Source organism: Mirounga leonina, unplaced genomic scaffold, assembly GCF_011800145.1.
Source record: "Mirounga leonina isolate KUSES-001 unplaced genomic scaffold, KU_Mleo_1.0 Mir_127, whole genome shotgun sequence".
Classification (NCBI taxonomy): domain Eukaryota; kingdom Metazoa; phylum Chordata; class Mammalia; order Carnivora; family Phocidae; genus Mirounga; species Mirounga leonina.
This window is the reverse complement of record NW_023270316.1, coordinates 210173-229246: the sequence shown is the minus strand read 5'-3', so window position 1 is coordinate 229246 and position 19074 is coordinate 210173. Positions and strand designations below refer to the sequence as shown.

The 19074-nt window shown below is 49.6% G+C and overlaps 1 protein-coding gene across 2 annotated transcripts in view; it reads right to left on the bottom strand.

The window, feature by feature from the left end:
• RASA3 (RAS p21 protein activator 3) overlaps nt 1-19074 on the bottom strand; it is a 111636-nt gene that overhangs the window by 84912 nt on the left and 7650 nt on the right. Inside the window, exon 2 of one of the 2 annotated variants that reach the window (XM_035002997.1) lies at nt 14864-15439. The exons of the other annotated variant lie outside the window; for it this stretch is intronic. The gene's annotated coding sequence lies outside the window, so the exon portion shown is untranslated. The remainder of the gene's footprint in view (nt 1-14863; nt 15440-19074) is intronic. 2 annotated transcript variants of the gene reach the window in all.

The following is a 19074-nucleotide window of genomic DNA, read 5'->3' as shown; positions in this document are numbered from 1 at the left end:
ATAAATGATTATGAACATAATAAAAAAAAGAACTAATAAATGAATTCAGTAAAGTTGCAAGATACAAAAATTAATATACAGAAATCTGCTGCATTCCTTTACAGTAATAATGGAGCAACAGAAAGAGAAATGAAGGGCTCCTGGGTGGCTCAGTCGTTAAGCGTCTGCCTTCGGCTCAGGTCATGATCCCAGGGTCCTGGGATCGAGTCCCACATCGGGCTCCCTGCTCGGCAGGAAGCCTGCTTCTCGCTCTCCCACTCCCCCTGCTTGTGTTCCTGCTCTCGCTATCTCTCTCTCTGTCAAATAAATAAATAAAATCTTTAAAAAAAAAGAGAGAGAGAAATGAAGACAACAATCCCATTTCCAACTGCACCAAAAATAACAAAATGCCTATAAATAAATTTAATCAAGGAGGTGAAAGACCTGTACTTCAAAAACTATGAAATATTCATGAAAGAAATTGCAGAGGACACAAACAAATGGGAAGACATTTCATGCTCACGGATTGGAAGAACCAATATCGTTAAAAACGTCCATATTACCAAAAGCAATCTACAGCTTTAATGCAATCACTATCAAAATACCAACAGCATTTTTCAAGAACTAGAACAGATAATCCTAAAATCTGTATCCACAGAAGACCCCAAATAGCCAAAGCAATCTTGAGAAAGAACAAAGTCAGAGGTATCACAATCCTAGATTTCCAGATCTACTATAAAGCTATAATAAAACACTATGGGACTGGCACAAAAACTAACACACAGATCAAGAGAACAAAACAGTAATAAACCCACACTTATATTTTCAAGTAATCTACAACAAAGGAGGCAGGAATATGCCATGGGAAAAGACAGTCACCTCAATAAATGGTGTTGGGAAAACTGGACAGCAACATGCAGAAGAATGAAACTGAACCACTTTCTTACACCATACACAAAAATAAACTCAAAATGGATTAAGGATCTAAATGTGAAACCTGAAACCATAAAATTCCTAAAAGAAAACATAGGCAGTAATCTCATGGACATTGGCCTTAGCAACATATTTATGGATATGCCTCCTCGAGCAAGAGAAACAAAAACAAAAATAAGCTATTGGCACTCTACCAAAATAAAAATCTTCTGCACAGCAAAGGAAACCTCCTACAAAATCAAAAGGCAACCTACTAAATGGGAGAAGATATTTGCAAAGGATATAACCAATGAAGGATTAATATCCAAAATATATTAAAAAAACTTGTATAACTCAATACCAAAAAAACAAATAATCAATTAAATAATAGGCAGAGGACCTGAATAGACATTTTTCCAAAGAAGACATCCAGATGGTCAACAGACACATGAAAAGAGAGGCTCAACATTCCTCCTCATCAGGGAAATGCAAATCAAACCACAATGAGATATCACCTCACACCTGTCAGAATGGCCAGAATCAAAAACACAAGAAACAACAGGTGTTGCTGAGGATGCGGAGAAAGGGGACCCCTTGTGCACGGCTGGTGGGAATGCAAACTAGTGCAGACACTCTGGAAAACAGTATGGAGGGTCTTCCAAAAGTTAAATATAGAACTACCATAAGATTCAATAATGCCACTACTGGGTGTTTATCCAAAGAAAATGAAAACACTAATTTGAAAAGATATATGCACCCTTATATTTATTATGACATTATATAACTTTTATCATTATTTTTATATTATAATTACATATTATAATGTTTATATTATCATATAATTGTATTACATTATTTATATTATTTAGCCACTAAAAAAGAAAGAGATCTTGCCATTTGTGACAACATGGATGGACCTAGAGGGTACAATGCTAAGTGAAATACGTCAGAGAAAGATAAACAGCATACAATTTCACTTATATGTGGATTTTTTCAAGCAAAATGAACAAACAAAAAACAGACTCGTAAATACAGAGAACAGACTGGTGGTTGCCAAAGGGAGAGGGGTGGGGGTTGGGTGAAACAGGTGAAGGGCATTAAGGGGTATAAACTTCCAGGTATAAAATAAGTCAGGGAGGGGCGCCTGGGTGACTCAGTTGGTTGGGTGACTGCCTTCGGCTCAGGTCATGATCCTGGAGTCCTGGGATCAAGTCCCGCATCGGGCTCCCTGCTCGGCGGGGAGTCTGCTTCTCCCTCTGACCCTCCTCCCTCTCATGCTCTCTGTCTCTCATTCTCTCTCTCAAATAAATAAATAAAATCTTTTAAAAAAAATAAAAAAATAAAATAAAATAAGTCAGGGAGATAGAAATGACAGCATAGGGAATACAGTCGATAATATTGCAGTAACCTTGCACGGTGACAGATGGTGACTACACTTAGGGGAGTGCGCAGAGAATGATACAGAATTATCGAACCACCGTGCTGTACACCCGAAATTAATACAGCATTATATATTACTCACACTTCAACTAAAAAAAAAAAAAGACTAATAGTCTACTGTTGACCAGGAGCCTTACCAATAACACAGACAGTTGATTAATACATATTTTGTATGTATTTGAATTATAAACTGTGTTCTTATAATAAAATAAGCTGGAGAAGAGAAAGTGTTATTAAGAGAATCATAAGAGAAAAAAAAATTATAAGGGAGAATCCACATGTAAGTGGACACACGCAGTTCAAACCTATGTTGTTTAAGGGTCAACTATAATCCATAAAGCAAAGATTTATAAATGATCAATGTTTATCATAACAATATTTACGTTGGCAAGAAAACGAGGAAACACTTAAACATTCAACGATGGGAGACTCCAACAGATCAAGTGCCTTCGACCTCGCTGGGCCAGGATGCAAGGCTGCAAAGTCCAGGTCAGTCACCACCCCCGGAGCTGCCTGTCCATGGGGGAAGCCGGCAGGAAGCTATACATGTCCTGAGCAGCATGGAGGGCCGGGGGGAGGAGTGGATAAGGCTGAGTAGAAGGCCGCACGGGAATCAAAGTGATTTTTGTGAAGAACTTCCAGAAATACACAGAAATGTTTGGAGTGGAATTTTTAAAGGACCTATGTAATACATACGTGTATACATGTGTATTTAACATCTAATAAGTACATATGCGCACACACAAGACATCTCCATATGAAAAATAAAAATAGAGAAGAAATGGTTGAACAGAAGAACAAGAATGTTACCCAAATGTTGACTAAGCCAAGCCTCTCACTGGGGGAATGAGTCACTTTTCTCTTACTCCTGAAAATCTAGAACTAGGTTTTTCAAAATTTCTATAGAGCATGTTTATAATTAAATAGAAATGCTTATAAATTTAATAGCCAATAATTCCTTCATTTTATATTAAACAGTGACCACGTCAATTTATTATGTGTAATACTAAAGGCAATTCTTGATAAACTTTAAATGTAAAATGAAACAGAATTCAGAGCTTTTTGATTAAATGCCCACTTTATTTACCTTAAGTTAGAAACTCATTTACAAACCCCATTTAGGCTGGGTGCTTCCTACTGCAAAGTCTGAATCCCTAGGACTGGAAGATTTGCTGTATCTATCTGCTCAATTAATCACGTTAGTTATTTTATTAGTTATTTTCTGTTTAACTCCTGAACCAGCTGGGTCCAAACTGTAACACAGGCTACAAAATCATCTATCCCATTTCTGGGTATACAGTAGGCACAAAATTCACAGTAACTGAATAATATGCATAGTTCCTTTTAGAAAGGTCCATGTTTAAAATGAAGAGTTGTGTTTTTTTTTTAAGATTTTATTTATTCATTTGAGACACAGAGATACAGAGAGAGAGAGAGCATGAGCAGGGGGTGAAATAGAGGGAGAGGGAGAAGCAGGCTCCCCACTGAGCAAGGAGCCTGACATGGGGCTCGATCCCAGGACCCTGGGATCAGGACCTGAGCCGAAGGCAGACGCTTAATGACTGAGCCACCTAGGCGCCCCTAAAATGAAGAGTTTTAAAAGGAACTGTATTCTTTATCTATGTTTAGATATTTCTAATTACAAAGGAAATATTCATTGTAACCATGCTACAAAAACATACATAGAAACAGTAAATCATCTTTCCTTCCCTTCACTCTGCTGAGCTGACCATTCGGTTCAAAAGCTTCCAGAGCTTTCTCTGAGATCTCACGACTGTATAAGGGACGTATGCATGGGAGGGGGCAGTTCTGAACTGTTCACAAAAGCAACCAGCTTTTTCTCTTCGCCATATGATGAATTTGGTACTACCTGTGGATTTATCTCCTTCCTTTTCAGGAACGGCACAGGGCCCACAGGGGGCACCGAGAGGGATGGGTCCAAAGTGCTGTCTGAAAACAACCTGCTGCCCCGGGCGCCCCGGGTGCCCACCCCGTACCACGCTCTAGCTTCTGCCTCCCCAGTGGGGATGACAGCAGGGCTGCCCACAGGGCTGGGGGTGCACACCAAGCACCGCCAGCACGTGACACACACCTGTGCCCGTGGGGTTTCCAGGCACAGCTCCCGTGGGTCAGGCCACGAGCAGGTAGGCCATGAACACGAGCCTGGATCCTTCTTCCAGTGTGCTATTTACCTGGTGTCTTCGGCCACGCTCAAATTTCTAACTCTTACGTAATCAAACTCGTCATCTTTTCCTCTTCAGCCTTTAGTTTACTGATCACTTAGGAAGTTCTCCCACACTCCAGAGGTTATTCACTACAGCCTCCAAAATGTCATTTGTGTTCTGTTTTTACATGTTGTCACCATCGATCCATTCGGAATTAGTTGTATGGTGGGACTTTGGGTGTCATTTTTTTCAGGACAGATAGCCAATTAAGCTAACTCCACTTACTAACTATACCACCTTTTCCTCAGTGAACTAAAATGCATCTTTATCATAAATTAGGCTCCCATGCATGTTCTGATCTCCTTCTGTGTTCTCTATGATACTTTTGCTTTTAGAAACCTGAGAACATCCTGCCTAACATTTTAAAAAGTCCCCTATACAACCAAAGATGACACTCATGCAGTAAACACCTTAGTTAGCAATGCTAGCACTTTTGTTAGTCTCCAAGTCGTTTCTTTTAAAGAAATAGTTTATTTATACATTTATATATATATACTTTTTTTTGGAGAGGGCGGAGGGAGGGCCAGAGGGAGAGAGAGAATCTTAAACAGACTCCCCGCTGAGCGCAGAGCCTGATCGAGCGCAGAGCTCGATCTCACCACCCCAAGATCATGACCTGAGCCGCAACCAAGAGTCGGATATTTAACCGACTGAGCCATCCCAGCGCCCCAAGTCTCCAAGCTATAATCATGTTTCCACGTGCTAACTTATATACAAAGCAGGCACCTTGCCCTCTGACCTGAATGATTTTTTCTGGTTTGAAGTCTAGCTTTACCTTGTAATAAATCAATGCTGAAATTTCCACATTTAGTCTTTAATTTATTGTAATTTAAACTTCAACTATCCCCTCTTAACACACATGGTTGCTCAATTAAAACAGAACTGTAGAGAAAGCTCTCTAGCCAAACCTGGACCTGCCCCACTTCCTCTGTCAGCTGCCGGGAGCGCAGAGCTCCGCGGTGCTTGCCGGTCCCATCTTGAGCCTCTACCCTCCGCCAACATGCCCTTTACCCACCACTCCTATTTTTAGCAACTAGAATCTGAGGCTTTGGCTGGCCTAGGCACTCTGCCTATTATTCAATGAAGGGCCAATTCACAATCTTCCATGAATCAAAATAAGTTTAATTCCTAAAAAACCCCCAATCTTAACATCTCCCATTATGACTAAGAAATGAAAAGTACTTTGAGCCACCAAGACCTTCTGTAGGCCTGACCCCGCCAGAACACTGAGGAAGGAGGCTGACCCAGGGGGACTGGGGGGTGGGGGGGACGGGGCAGAGAAAAGCAAAGAGGGCAGAGGTCAGGCCTGGCAGAGGGAACAGGACAAAGGCCGTGAGGTCAGAAGGCAGAGAGCCCAGTCAGGGCAGGTGGAGATGTAGGGGCAGAGAGCAGCCTGAATTAGAAACAGAGGAGGCCACAAGCTGTGTGTTAAAATAGTAAACGACTGCCCGGAACATCTAAATAACAGGGAAAGGAGGAAGTGCCCCACACAAGCCTGGGCACCGCACAGCCCCTCGGGCCCTGTATTTCAGTCTTTCTCACACTGACGGTCATAGATGTAACATCTTGTGCCTGGCCTTTTTGTGCTATAATTCCATGGGTTTCACTTTCCACCCTCATAAACTGTTCTAGGAATGTCTGCATCTCACATCCTGGCAAAGTGTGTGAGTCTCCCCCACGGGGCAGGGACCAGGCCACCCCGACCTGGATACCTACCGTGGCCAGGAAGGCAGCCCAGAGCCTCTCCAGGAGGTTCCTGTGGCAGCAACTGCCCCTCGTGGACTCCACCCCCATTAGAGTATGTCCTGCCCACCCCTCCACATCCCAAGCCACCCGAGAAGCTCCAAGCCATCAGAATGAGAGGAGAGCAGGGCCCTGCAGGGCAGCATGAACCTCAGTGCCTGTGGAGGGGCTCACGCTACCAATGCTCTTCCCAGAATGGAGCCGAGCACGATCCTCCCTGAAACAGACTTAGAGTGATGGTCCCGCGCCCGGCCAAAATGCCTGCCCTCCCCCAGGGCTGTCACCTCAGACTGGACATGAGCCTCTTGCTAAGCCTCAGTTTCCCTATCAACAACAGGGGGATAACAGTGCCTGAGCATGCTTAGCGTGGTTCCTGGCATGCCCACAGAGTAAACACCCATGCTGATTGTTCCGAAGCTTTTAATCCTGCTCACGCCCAACAGGAGAGTTTCAGCATTTACCATCTGACCTGGGGCCAGTCACCGTCCCCACCGTAGAGCCTTTCTGGTGCACCAGCTGAGGGCACAGAGGAGCCCCAGAGACAGCACCGCACTCTGGGGGCTGCAATCCACAGAGGGGAGTCAATTCCCCAACCACAACAACAGCTACTACCTGAGCTTTATCACCATCCTCACATGTCCCCATAGTAAATCATGGTCTTTTCATGAAGACCTGGTTCCACTAAATCGTTGCAGTGAGTATGCAGTTTATCACAGAGAGGTACTGCAGAATAAGAGCCAGCAGCAAAACCAGACATGCCCTGGTTCCCAGCAGAAGTGAGGACAGGAGGCTGCCAGGCTGCAAATGGCGCTTGTGAAGACAGGGCAGGGCGAGCACCAGACCTAGACGCAGCGCCCATCTCAATCTGCTTACAACTTTCAATGAGACCAAAATCCAAGTTTCCCAAGGGAAACTTCTGAGAAACCATCGATTCGTCAGGTCAGACAAGAGGCAGCACAGAGCCGGGCTGACAAACGGGTTCTCAGAGCTTCATCTCAGTCACGGGACACTCGGCTGGCTCCACATCAAGCCAAAAACCTCTGGCGCCATGGTCTCATCTTGAGAAAGGCATTATGTAAACAGCAGGTGCTCTAAGGCGCCTTTTTCTTCCTTCACTTCATGCCCCCAACTCGATCACAGTGCTCCGCTTGGTTCTTCCCCATCGACACCAGAACCACACCCCAGCACCAGGAGCCCCATTCACAGCCTCCTCTTGCCTCCAGCATGGGATACACCCCACGCATGTTCACATAATCCCAAACCAACGACAGCCCAAGAAGACAATGACAAAACCAACTGACACTTATGTCAACCTCCCAAGGCACAAAACTAGCAAACGTCAGAGCTACAACTGAACCCCAGGGCGTCTGACTTTAACTTGTCCTCACAATGCCGCACCAAGGTTTTGTACACCTACCTGTGAAACTAAAGCCAGGCCCTCAAATCTCTGAACACAGTGGACGATCTCTTTCCAGCTTCTACAGCAGAGACTGCGGCGGGCCCCATGCACCTGCTTTAGGCCACATGGGATGTCGGCACCGGGACCACCCAGGCAGCAGGTACCCATAAACATACCTGTGTCTTAGCCACTCACACACAACAGTGACAGTCCAGTCCCGCCCCAGAAAGGAAGTGTCTGGGGTGTTATCCATAAAAAAGGCACCTGCTGTAGAATTACAACTTTTCATAGTCTAACTTTGCTTTTCTATATCCCCCTGATCTTCTCCAGGGAAAATGTGTACTTTTGTAAACACATACATGGCATCGAAAAGACACAGAGCAAACAGCGGCTGGGAACCCTTGGAGACCAGAGACCCTGGGAGCAGAAGCGGTGGACACGGATAGGTGGGCACTCTCCTCTGGTGTCGGGGTGCCCCAGCACCCCCTGCACAGGCCATGTTGAGATTCTCGCACCAGGAGGCGGTGCGTCAGACATGAGGGGGGCAGCATCGGCCTGCACTCAGAACGGCTGGTGACACGTCCGCGGGCCACGGAGCCCAGGCTCCTGAGGGGCCTGAAGAGAGCCTCACGGCGCAGGGACACACTCCCCTGAAACCCGACAAGCAGAACCCTGGTTCATGCTTGTGTGGGGACTGCGCATCATCCTAAAAGCTGGACCGGCCGGTGGGACTGACCCTGGACGCAGGCTGTACCAAAGTTTCCACCCTAAGGCCCTGGCAAAGATGCTGGCCGGCACCTTGTCATTCAGGGATGCCCAAGCGAAAAAATTCTAACTGCGGTACAGATCGGCAAACCGTTGCTGCCACAAGTGAGCTGTGACTTCGGGAAAGAAGCATCACGTCCCACCCCCACACAAAAGCCCGCCGCCCAGCAACTCCCATGGAGAAGCTCAGTATTTTCGACGACATTCGTGACAACCTTCCTTTCCAAAATAGCCTCTAACCACACAAGCTGTTCAAAAAAACCCTCAAATGTAACGGCAGAGTATGTAAAACCTCTATCCAAGGTCAGTAATTAGCGCTCTCCCTGGTTGTAATTTGAGCAAGACCAGTCCTTCTGGGGGCGCGTCAGGTCCCAAGTTGTGGCTGGAGTAACAACGTACAGCAACAGTAATTCAAAACAGAATGTGACCAACGTCAAACACCTTCTGTCCCTGCTGCTGTGGGAGGTGCACACTTCACCCTTTAATTCTAAAGAATGGGATGTGGGTGTTAGTGGAAGAAACAAAAGCAAAAATCAAAGAAGCCCCTTCGTGGGGCTGGGTGCATGGCACTACCCCGTCCTCTTCTGCCACGTCTGGCCGCACGCACTCCACGCACACCTCGGTCTGGGCACCCTGCGCAGTCTGTGTGGGACATGCCGCTGTGTCATCAGACCAATCTGGGGAACAAAACAGACCGTCTATGCGAATGGGTGTTAGCACAGCCCCCAGAGGGGCTCCTGAAGAGCTCCTTCCCTGAGCTGCTGCAGAGGTCCCGGGGAGTCGGAACATGGTCCTGGCAGGACCTCCACCCAGGAAAGTCAGGGCCTCTCCCCAACAGCCGGAGCACCTTCCACAGGTGTGGCCGCCCAGGAGGCCCTGCTGGATTCTCAGCTCTGCTGTAAAGACCAGGGGCCCTCAACCTCGGCTGCATGGGAACCCCCGCAAACAAGGGTCTCCAGGCCCAGCCCCAGAGTTCCTGTGTTTCCACACAGCAAACCAGTCCCCAGGTGATGCTGCTCGCATGAGGACCCCACCTGGAGAGCCCTGGTGAAAAATCCGAGGACAGTGTGATAGGCATGCCGCCTCTTCTCCCACCTCCAGGGAGGCCCAGCAGCCTCCTACCCCCGAAAGGCAACAGAGCTGAACCAGCTCAGACACAGACTCAGCAGTCAGTCCCCAGTATTTCAAAAAGGAACCTCAGTGGGAAGGAGACCATCTCCTAGTGGGGGAGTGGGGAGAGCAATGGGACATGCAAAGGGCCAGGGCAGGGGGGCTGGGAGGACAGGGGGACCAGGGGGACAGGGAGGGCACATGAGGACACTAAGATGGAGAGAACCAGGGTCCCCGGGGTGGGGTGGGGGGAGGGGGGACTAGGAGCTGAGAGAAAGTCACTGGGAGCCCTTTGCTGACTCAGGGGAGGAGCTTGGGGTGGTCCTGGGACAGCCCGAATGAGCAGGTGAGCAATGCTGGCCCCAAAGGCGGCAGCTTTCCCTGTTCTGCTGTCCCGGGCAGAGCTTGCTCAAGGAGGGGCTCAAGGGTGGCACCTGGGGTGCAGAGGTCCCCCCCGGCAGGGGTCCAGCCTGGCACACCAGACACCCTAACCCAACAGGTGCGGCCCAGGGCCCCCCAGAGCCCCATGCACCCTCTGGGCAGGTCACGAGGTCACTCAGCATATGGCCCATGGCTGCAGAGTGGTGACACCTGAATCGAAAGGGGTCCCTGTTAAGCCCACCCGGGGAACCAAGCTGCCTTAGACCGCTGAAGGGAAGTATTAATGAGGAAACCAGACTGGTGAACTTTGCCACCTGCATTTCAAGATTGTGAAACAGCTTCTATTAGAGATTTGCACGATTTACTCCACACACCGTTATCGAGTATGTGCAATGCAGACGTGTGCGGGAGCCCTTATGGTGCTATCAGAAAGCCAAACCGCAAATGATTTCCTGCCGTCACCGTGCTAGCTCCCTATTCTGGATTTCCTGGGGTTTCCTTTATTAGACTCAAGTCCTAACCAGCCTGCGAAGGACACTGGGTCATCTGGGCCTTGCCCACGTAGGGTGAGGAGAGGGGGGAGGGCAGACTATTAACAGCCATCAGCTCATCACACAGGGCCCAGGAGCTACATGGTGCAAAATGGGTCAGGACTCTCATTCTACCTCTGAAAAAATAACACCTTATTTTTGGCTGGTCTTTAAACTGTACAAGCCAGGGGCGCCTGGGTGGCTCAGTCGTTAAGCGTCTGCCTTCAGCTCAGGTCATGATCCCAGGGCCCTGGGATCGAGCCCCGCATCGAGCCCCGCATCGGGCTCCCTGCTCCGCGGGAAGCCTGCTTCTCCCTCCCCCACTCCCCCTGCTTGTGTTCCCTCTCGCTGTGTCTCTCTCTGTCAAATAAATAAAATCCTTAAAAAATAAATAAACAAATAAACTGCACAAGCCAAAATGAGTGAAACATTATCATGCATTGAATTTTACTTATAAAAGCAACTTGCTTTTCTTCATTCTTCACTAATCTTTGTTTACTCTTCTCCATTAATAAAATGTGGGCAGGTTTTTAGTATAAACTTAAGAGTACGTAAACACTCCCTCCAAAACTTGTTTGGTGTTGACCCCTCAGCAGCCCCATTTCCAAATGCAGGGAGAAGGCAGACTCTATAAATCGCCAATGAAATCATCCAGAACTCCCAGTTAATCCTGGGGTGGGAAGAAGTCAGCTCAAGTGGTGGGCTCCTCCCGCTGGGCCAGTGTCTGTGCAGAAAGAACCCGGTCCAGCATGCAGAGGTCATGCCTCAGGAGGCACAGAGTCAGGCGTCACCACCTAAAAACACCTCCAGCTCACGAGGGCCTCCCTTGCTGGTGGGTCACCTGCAACTGTGTCCGGCGACCCAGCATTTGCATCTTGTCCAACTGCAAGAGAAGTCACCGGGTGTCTCTCCTGGTCAGGGTCAGCATGTGAATGTAAGGACTCAGGGACAAGCACCCACGTCATGAGAATGACAGTGGGGACTGGAGCCGTCAGACCCCCACCGTGATCATGGGAGGCTGCTCAGCACACAAAAACAACACTTGTTTTTCAAGGGGGGGGGGCGCGCCTGTACGCTCTAAGTGCAGGCTCATCACAAGATAACTTCCTACAGTTTCCAAAATAGTTAAACTGATTCATTAATACCACTTCCCACCATCGGGGTCTGTGCCACTGAGATAAAACCATGAAATGACCCAGAAAAAAGCTACAGAATTCAAAACCACATGCCAAAAAACTTGAATTGTCACCATAGCATCTAGGGGGACAGCGTGGTCCGCTGTTTTCACAGCTTCTTCCATAGCACACGCAGCCTTGTAGGAATTTTTTTAACTGCACTAAATGCTTTATAACTAGCTGAGAACTCAGGAATACCTCCTATTTCCTACTTCTACTGCATCCCAAGGGAAAACACAGCCTACAGGCACAACTATCCCTGCAAAACTACTTTTAAATGTGAAATTATGCTTCTTGGTTAATATTTTACTTTTAAGTCACAGGCAGCATGCTTAAGGAAGAAACAGGGACACCCTCCATGAAGAGAACAGACAGGCTCGGAAGCAGCCTGCAGTGGAGAAGTCCCTGGGCACCCCAGCCTGATGGGGCCAGCCGGCCCCAAGGGCTGGGGGGACAGGTAATGCAGGTGAGCCCACCCAGCCAGGAGCATGGGGGCCAGACCCCAGGCCTCCCAGCCCGGCCCTTCCCATCCACACAGCCACATCCTCTCAAGGAATCTGGCCAGCAGTCCTGCTCCCGACAGGTCATGAAAATACCGCTGGTTGCCCATCCAGCCCTGTGATGCCTCAGGCCCTCCTCAGAGTGAGGAAGCACTGGATGAGAAAGGCAAGGAGTAGGCAGGCCCAGCACATTGCCACCATGCCACTCAACCCACTTAAGAACCCTACGAAGCCTACTGTTACTTGTTTCACAGAGAGGTTAAGTGACTTGCTGAAGTTCACACGGCAGGTAAGGTGCAGAGCCAGACTACCACCAGCTCAGCCCCAGGGTGCTACCCTCCTTGTCCACACCCTAGACCCTCAGGCTGTATCAGTTTGGTCCACACTGCCGGGAGCGGGGGGGGGGGGGGGGGGGGGGGGTGTCTTTCCATGAGGCAAGCATGAGATCCGTCTCCTCCCTGCCCCCAAATGCGACTGACAGCACTTCAAGGCCACATTCCTGGAGAGAAGCAAAGAGCTAGTCAGACACACCCTTGGTGTCAAGCTGCCCTAACCTCTCCCCACCCAGCGTGGACATTCTCAAGGTGGGTGCTCTGTGCTGTGGGGACCACCATCCCCCTCCCAGTTGTGACAAACAAAAACATCCCCAACATGGCCAAATGTCCCGGGGGTGCAAAACTGCCCTGGTTTAAAACCATGGCGTTAAAGGGAAGTTGTGTATCTGGACGCACTCACTCCCAGGTGACCAGCACGGGCTGGGACCAGACGGGCATGAGCCTAGGATGGGTGTCACAGAGCTGGGGGTGAAGACGGTGGTGCGCCCCTCCATGGGGCCAGTCCTGCTCTCTCAAGGAAGGAGCAAGATTCATGAGTCACCCAAGACCAGTCTAAGAAAAACTCACAGGGCTCCTCTCTCCTCTGGTTTTCCACTCCGTTCACAGGATCGAGGACTTGAGTAGTGCTAAGCAAAAACCCAGGAAGCTGGGGGGCTGGGGCCCAGAGAGACAGCGCTGGGGCCTTCCCACTGTGCTGTCACTCATGGCCAAGAGGCCAAGATTCCTGGGGAAACCCCAGGATCAGGAGGACCTCCCGGAAAGGGACGAGCCTTGCTCTACCCACACCTCCCCAGTCGGGAGCCTCGTTTCTGAAGCATTTTGAACGACTGCTTTCTTACTCTCACTCCCTTGCCCTCCCACTAAGGACCCTGCAAACTACAGAGGAGTCTGGACAGGAAGAAGACACACAGGAACAAAATCGTGTTTGTGCACCACCTGCTGCCTGTGGGCCTCAGCTGTTTCATGCCATCCTCCCCCATCCTGCAGGCCCTATTTTAGCTGAAGATTTTTAGCTGAAGGTTTGCAACTCCGAAACGCACACACGTAAATACCAATGCAGAAAACAGCATCCCGTCCGGCCACGCAGTCCCTAGCCCTCCCGGCTCCTGCTGTTCCAGCGAGACAATCCCCCCACCTCAAGGAGCGCAAGAAGCCTCTGTTGTAAGACAGACCGCTGTCACCTGCTGCCAAGGGAGGGGAAGCAAATCTTCTTCAGAGCTGTTAAAGGTGGGGGAAATTGCACTAGAAGAGGTAAAACACGGAGTTGATTTTTAATTTATTTTTAAAGATAAAAGTAAGTGCTCTTCTTTACGATGGGGAGCACTCTGCGTAATTAAACCTGGGTTCTGCAGGTTTGGGAAGTACGCCTGCACACAGAGGCATCTGCTCCTCAGGGGGCAGCAGGAGGAGGTCGAGCCGTCCCCGTCTTCTCAGCACAAAGGAAAACTTGCCTCCCCGAGACCTGAAAATTCCCGTTATTATTATTCCCATAAATACGAGGCTGTCTTATTTATCCTTCGGTCCATAAAAACTTAGAAGGCAAGGCCTCTATTTTCTTTGTGTGCTGCGGAATACCCAGTTTATATGGCTCCACAGCCCTGTATGAAGCATTTTTTTAAAAATATTTTTTATTTATTTGACAGAGAGAGACACAGCAAGAGAGGGAACACAAGCAGGGGGAGTGGGAGAGGGAGAAGCAGGCTTCCCGCGGAGCAGGGAGCCCGATGCGGGGCTCGATCCCAGGACCCCGGGATCATGACCTGAGCCGAAGGCAGACGCTTAACGACTGAGCCACCCAGGCGCCCCTGTACGAAGCATTTGATGGTGGCATCCAACTAGCGGGAAACAATCAGAAACATCAGGCCCCCCGTGGGCTGACTTCGGTCAATGGTCGACCCGTGTGACGCAGAATCACCGCCTAAGCAACCCGCAAGCACTTGACAGCAGGAGAAAACCTTCTGAAAACTAACTTTTCCCCAACTACCATTTGGGATTAACACATCAAGTCAAACTCAAAGTTCTTGCCATTGCCTTGTGGTGACCCAAAAAGTCATATGTCTTACTCTACTTGTGGATGCCACCCCTCCTGGCCTACCCCCATCCCAACACGGGGACTCAACACGTGCTCCCACGCCCCGCAATGCCTCCCAGATTCGATGCACAGCAGATTTTCCAAAGAATTCTGAAATACTTTATTTGAAAACAACGCCATCACCACTTTGAGGCCATGGCAAGAGGGAATTCTGAACGAGCTTCTGGAGTGTGAGGCAAGAGCTGCTGAAACCTGTGTGCTCAAGCTGGCTTGTCAGCTGACCCTCTCTACTGAAAATCAACACATACATCCTACTTTTTAAAGTCGACATTCTTATGTTCACAAAACCAGCGATTCTCGTACAGTTGTCCACAGGAAGGCTGGAGCAGGCTGGGCAGGCAGGGGCGTGTTCCAAAAGAAGGAGAGACACCGAATTAAACTGTTACTAATCATAGTGAATAACGACTGGTTGAACGAGAAGAGTCTAACTCCCGGGACCAGACACTTAGCCTGCCCCTCCTGCTCCCTCCTGACCACCCCCTCTGCTCCCTTGACTCAAGAAGACAGGAAAGGGGTTCCCTGAAGAGAGCACTGGGAAACACTTTATGAAACAATAACAAAGAGAAAATCAAGATACTGAGAAAAAACATAATGACAAGTGGTTTTTTCTTTCCATGTGACCCTTTATTTCCAGTCAGGACATGCATAAACACATTCTTGGGTCCAAATGCTGAGAAACTCTTTCTCCAAATACTTGTCGCAAGCTGTGCAGAGCAGGAAATGATGAAAAGAGAAAGGAATGCCGCAGATTCCAGATGGATGGAGCCAGCTGGGGGCTCAGGAAGCCAAGCAAGGTCTTCTGACCATCACCTCCCAGGATTTCTCAAGGAGTCACCATCTGCAGCAGACCCAGCTTGGAGGGAAATGGGAAATCATCACCCCAGGCAAGGCCTCGCCTCTTCCAGAGAGGTGCATTCACTGGCTGCCACTCGGCGGGGGGGGGGGGGGGGGGGGGGCTCTCCCAAGCAAGCTGCTTAGTTCCAGGGTTTGTCCCCATGAACCTGGAGGGACACAAGGGACCGTGTTTGCGCCTGCCCCAAGTTAACACGCAGAAGGAGCTTCTCACCCAAACCTACAGACTTGCCCAAGGACTGCCTTCCCTGGGGCACCGCCAGAGGCTCCGCGGGGCCACGGCTCACCGAGGCAGATCTAGCACCAAGGCTGGTAGAGGGCCCCTTCTCCCGTTTCCCGAGGTGACAACCCTCATCCTCATTCCACTGTACCCTCCTGAGCTGCACAGCCCAGCCCAGAGTCCCCGGAGCTTGTCAAAGACGGGGAACTCCCGCCCGAGGGGAGCCAATTGACAAACAGGCCAGAAACAAATAGGGGAAAAAAGCTGCAAGGCCCAGGTTGTGGGCCTGAAAAGTGAAAGGCTTCTGATTCAAATACAAAAAATTAAAAGCTCAAATACAACTGCAGAAAAAGCTCTCAAATCACGGAAAGTGGAAAGGCAAGTGTCCAAGTACTGAGACTCCAGGGCAGGCTCTCAGGCTACAGGTGTCCCCAAAACACAGCCACAGACGCCTGGGCATCGGCTAACAGGGGCCACGTGACTCTCTGCAGCGTCTCTGCAGCCTCCACCACATCAAGCAGACGAAAGAAGATTGATGTGCTTGAGAAACAGGAACTCCTCTTACATGCCGCACACTCTACTATGCCACGCGTGGCCAGTGCCCCCCACGCCACGGATCCCAGCTAGTGGGAAAGGGTTGTGAGCCTCCCTATGTCTCCATCCTACCACCATGCTGGGCACACAGCATCGCGCACCTCTAGCCGAGACAGGCCCTAGGGCCCGTGTGTGTGTGTGTGTGTGTGTGAGCGGTGTGTTCATCCGTGTGTGTGTTCTGTGCATGCGTGTGTGTGGTGTGCCCGTGTGTACACACATGTGCATCGGTGTGTGTATTCCGTGTGCATATTCTGTGTGCCCGCATGTATACGTGTGTGTGTTCTGTGCACGTATGTGTGTGTACAGTGTGCCCGCGTGTATATACGTGTGCAACTGTGTGTGTGCAGTGTGCCTGTGTGTGTGCCCATGTGTGTGTCTGCGTGTGCATTCTGTGCACGTGTGTGTGCACGCACAAAACCATGTTCCAACAAGAGGCAGCCTCGTAAGAAAGTACAGACGGATGACTGCCTCCCTCAACTAAACCCTCTGCTTACAGGATTCATCCGTGAGGAAAGTTCAAGAACACTTGGCTCCTCTGTAAGCCTGACCAACTCCTGGACATACTGCATGCTGGTGCTAAGCATCTTCCGTGTATACATCATATAGGCAGAGTTCACTGCCCTTGAAACTCACCCCTATAAAGTAATAAAATATCCAATTATTTGATCCTAAGTAAAAAACTATTCATGAGGGGCACCTGGGTGGCTCGGTTGGTTAAATGCCTGCCTTTGGCTCGGGTCATGATCCTAGGGTCCTGGGATCGGCCCTGTGTCAGGCTCCCTGCTCCATGGGAAGCCTGCTTCTCCCTCGGCCTCTGCCTCTCCCCCTGCTTGTGCTCTTTCTCTCTCTCTCTGTCAAATAAATAAATAAAATCTTAAAAAAAAAAAAAAAAACACGAACTATTCATGGTAGTCAGCCCCAGGACAGGCTAGCAGGGCCTTCTAAGCAGACAGAGCTTGCCAGCCTCAGCCCTGAGTGGCCTGGAATTCCCCAGCCAGGCCCTCATCCCAAAGGCCATGGGAAAACCAGCAGGTCACAGCATGCACCCCAGACCTCAAAACAAGTAGTGGGCTTGGCCAGGTTCCCTAGGGTCTTCACACTGATGGGTTTTCCAGAACCAACTCGTATTCCTGGATCTCAGTTTGACCCCAGCCTTGGAAAGTCCCAGTTTAGCTGGGCCAAAATAAGCAGGTACCCAGAGGCTTAGGGGCCTGGGGCTGACATACCCTCTGAAGCGTCTGAGTTTAACTGCCCCACTCAACCCATCTTCCACCTGCCGCAAGGCCACGCCTTCACTGTCTGCCTTGCCCAGAGAGCTTTCCCTGCATAAGGTAAGGTCGGCACCTGGGGGGGGGGGGCAGGGAGAGTGGGGCCACCCAACCAGGAGGAGGGGATGATCGGACAGAAGCCCGAGGGCGGGAGTCAGGGGGGGCAGCCCTCCTTCTGAAGCAGGTCTCAGGTGCTCCAGACAGCTCAAGACCTTACTCAGCTGGGAAGTGGGTCAGCAGGCTCTGACCCCCTGGATATCCACACATTCATCCGAAGGGGTCACTCTGCTAAGTCCCATAAATGCTCATTTAACGGTTCACTAAGGAGGAGAAAGGCATGGGTGGGAAGGCAGCTATCTCTTGTCCGAGGAAGTAATTTGGCAACACACCCAAGAGGGCAGTTCCTCCCTAACCACAAAAGTGCTGGGTTTTAGACATTGCAAGTCCATCACAAGCCAACTTGGGCAACCACAGGCTCTCTTGCTAGTGTGATTTTAGAAAAGTCACCAGCTTCTCTGAGCCTCAGAGGTGGGAGCCGGTTAAAATACCTGTCCTGTGCATTGCACAGAATCGTTAGAAGACCGGATAGGAAGGCGCACTGCTTTGCTCAGCGTGTGCATGGCTCCCTGAGCAGTGACTGATCTGGTGGAGTGAAACGGACAAAATCAAACAAACCTTCTGTTCTTGTACCTCCCAGAAGTGGATTCAGGACCAAAAACAGAAACCACAAGAGCTAAAAAAAGGAAAACGAATCTTTTTCCTTAAAAGAAAGGAAACACACAACAAAGCCGCAGAGATCTAGAGGCACACGTAACAGTCCTCAAGCACTACATGGGCTCTTAGAACATACGAGAAAGGAGGAACCAGCCCTGATCCGGTGCACGAGACAAAGGGCTCACACGAAGATCACACCTAACTGGACCCACGTAGTAACTTAGAAAACTGTGGAGTCCAAAAACAAAGCTCCAGAAAGAAATACACAGATAATTAGCACTCTCAACTGTTACATGTCTTGAAGAATCCAGAAGCCAGAGCTCCATCCCAGGAGCCTGCCAGCCCTAGAGACCAAGAAAAGAGGAAGATGGTTCTCAGGAAAAGCCTGGTGACTGGGTCCTGCTTCTGGTGCGGAAGGAGCCACCGAAGGCACCTGCAGGTGCTGAGCAGAACGTGCTGTGGAGGATGCGCAGGGGGCTGGCCAGCCTGAGAGGAGAGCACCGCTGGCCACGGGTTTCCAGGCTGAGTCACCCCTGAGTCTAAGAAAGATCTGGCCACTTTGTTTACCTTTGGGTTTTATCCCACTGGCAACTGGGGGCCACGACAGAATAATGCTTCACATTTTGGAAATCATTCAGATAACAGGAACAGAAACAATGTAAAGAGGAAAAAACAGGCATGAGAGTCATTCCTCGACAGACTTAGGAGTGAAGGGTACTGTTCTGTTTCTAGAAAAAGTTCTGTTTTACTGTGTAACTTGAGCACAGCCTTCAGCCTCCTTCCAGACCTCAGAGGAGTGTGCTGCCCCTCACAATGTGGTTCAGACGAGAGATGCACCAC